This window comes from Passer montanus, unplaced genomic scaffold (assembly GCF_014805655.1).
Source record: "Passer montanus isolate IOZ18808 unplaced genomic scaffold, ASM1480565v1 scaffold737, whole genome shotgun sequence".
Taxonomy (NCBI): domain Eukaryota; kingdom Metazoa; phylum Chordata; class Aves; order Passeriformes; family Passeridae; genus Passer; species Passer montanus.
In genome coordinates, this window is record NW_024372559.1 from 151 (window position 1) to 2,863 (window position 2,713).

The window sequence follows — 2,713 nt, forward strand, 5'->3', positions numbered from 1 at the left end:
AATACATACAGAAGATTGCTGGGTGAGTGCAGGGCCAGCCCTGCGGCCTCTAGGGAGGGGCCAGTGTCCCCTGCCAAGGCCAGGGCTGGCAGGTGTGTGGCTGTTTCCCGAGGTCTGGAAGAGGCCTGGTGCTCTGCTGGGCCCCAGCAGTGGCTGGAAGCAGCAGCCCCAGCTGCCCCCAAGGCTGTGCAGTTCTGCTGCTGCAGCCCGTCCCCAGAGCTGTGTCCCTGGCTGTGGCCAGGCTCTTGGCTCTCTGGCTGCCAGCTGAGTGAGGGCCACACGGGCTGAGGGGTCCCTGCTGTGCTCCCTGGCCATGGGCTGAGCAGATTGCAGGGCCGGCTCTGCTTCTGGCAGCCAGCAGCTCTTTCCTGCTCCAGGTGAATGGTTCAGGAGCCATCCCATGGGCACGGCGCTGCTGATTCTGCTGCTCCTGAATCCATCCTGCCCCCGATGCTGCCTGGAGTCACTGCATTGCTCTCATCACACAACAAGCTCCAATAGGAAATCCAAATTGCCCTGGTGTCTTGTAAAGCATCATGAACTGGCCTGAATGTGACACTTTTGGACTGTCCTTGGAAGTGGAAGAACAGCTGACATGTGCTGAGAAGGAATCCCACTTTCGGCATCAGGCCCCTGACAATGAAGAAGGGTCTGTCAGCTGCTGGCTCTTTGTCTCTGTCCCGTTTGGAGGAGGATTGTCGGAGCTGCTGCTCGGGAAAGGGAATTCGCTGCCTTGGCCATAACCCAGCCCAGAGCTGCTTCTCCTGCTGTGGGGCGAGCCCGTGCTTGTGAGAGCAGCCCCTGCACGGGGACCTCATTGTCACCGTCAGTGGCAGCGGGTCCTGTCCCCCCTGCTCGGGCTCCCGGGATCCTGAGCTCGCCTCTCCCTGCCCCGCTCAGACCCGGCTGCCGCTGCCCCGGCCCCGCTGCCTCTCGGGCGCTGCCCCGAGCTTTCGCTGCTCTGTAGCCATGAGCAATGGAGTGGTAAAGAACTTTTGAACTTGTACAGAAAGTTCACACAGTCTTGTGTATCTGTATGAAAATATTGAGATCATATGTGTTGATTTAGGAAAGCTATGGAATAGAGATGATATTGTTGAGAGAGAGATTGAATTAGAAATATGCTTGATATGTTTCAAAATATGATTTTATAAAAAGAGTAGATATTTTAGAGCATTGGAACTATGAAAGATGCTCTGTAATAGGACTACAGGTGGTACAAATAGAGGTGATTGATGTTCAAGTAATAGCAGTATTGTGTGGTAAAAGCTAATAGCTTGAAAAGCATTCATGTGTTGTAATTAGGAAATCAGTTAGCTTTTAATAGAATAATGTTGAGTTTTATATTTCTTATCTTTCATTTTTATTGAGATTGACCACTAAATATAATCTTTTAAAATTCTTCTCAGTTACCCTGTCTTGACAGAAATGAAAAAAACAACAAAATTGTTCTTCCAATATAAAAAACCCAATAACTCAACTATCAAGCAGTTAAAAAACCTCTAAATACTTTTTGTTCAGTGCTACTACAAAGAAATGAGACCTGAAAGAATTAGTTCACAAAACAAAACCAGTCAAGACTCCTACCTTTGTCACTAGCTCAACTCAAACAGAAATCAATACTATCTCCTATTTCACAACATCAAGCAAGCTTTAAAAAAAAGGAATCCCACTTTTGGCATCAGGCCCCTGACAGTGAAGAAGGGTCTGTCTGCTGCTGGCTCTTTGTCTCTGTCCCGTTTGGAGGAGGATTGTCGGAGCTGCTGCTCGGGGAAGGAAATTCGCTGCCTTGGCCATAACCCAGCCCAGAGCTGCTTCTCCTGCTGTGGGGCGAGCCCGTGCTTGTGAGAGCAGCCCCTGCACGGGGACCTCATTGTCACCGTCAGTGGCAGCGGGTCCTGTCCCCCCTGCTCGGGCTCCCGGGATCCTGAGCTCGCCTCTCCCTGCCCCGCTCAGACCCGGCTGCCGCTGCCCCGGCCCCGCTGCCTCTCGGGCGCTGCCCCGAGCTTTCGCTGCTCTGTAGCCATGAGCAATGGAGTGGTAAAGAACTTTTGAACTTGTACAGAAAGTTCACACAGTCTTGTGTATCTGTATGAAAATATTGAGATCATATGTGTTGATTTAGGAAAGCTATGGAATAGAGATAATATTGTTGAGACGGAGATTGAATTGGAAATATGTTTTAATATGTTTTAAAAGATGGCTTTCTAAAAAGAGTAGATATTTTAGAGCATTTGAACTATGAAAGATGCTCTGTAATAGGACTACAGGAGGTAAAAATAGAGGTGATTGGTCTTCAACTAATAGCAGTATTGTGTGGTAAAAGCTAATAGCTTGAAAAGCACTCATGTTGTAATAAGGAAATCAGCTTTTAATAGAATAATGTTGACTTTTATATTTCTTATCTTTCATTCTTTATTGAGATTGACCACTAAATATAATCTTTTAAAATTCTTCTCAGTTACCCCGTCTTGATAGAAACGAAAAAAACAACAAAATTGTTCTTCCAATATAAAAAACCCAATAACTCAACTCTCAAGCTGTTAAAAAACCTCTAAATACTTTTTGTTCAGTGCTACTACAAAGAAATGAGACCTGAAAGAATTAGTTCACAAAACAAAACCAGTCAAGACTCCTACCTTTGTCACTAGCTCAACTCAAACAGAAATCAATACTATCTCCTATTTCACAACATCAAGCAAGCTTTAAAAAA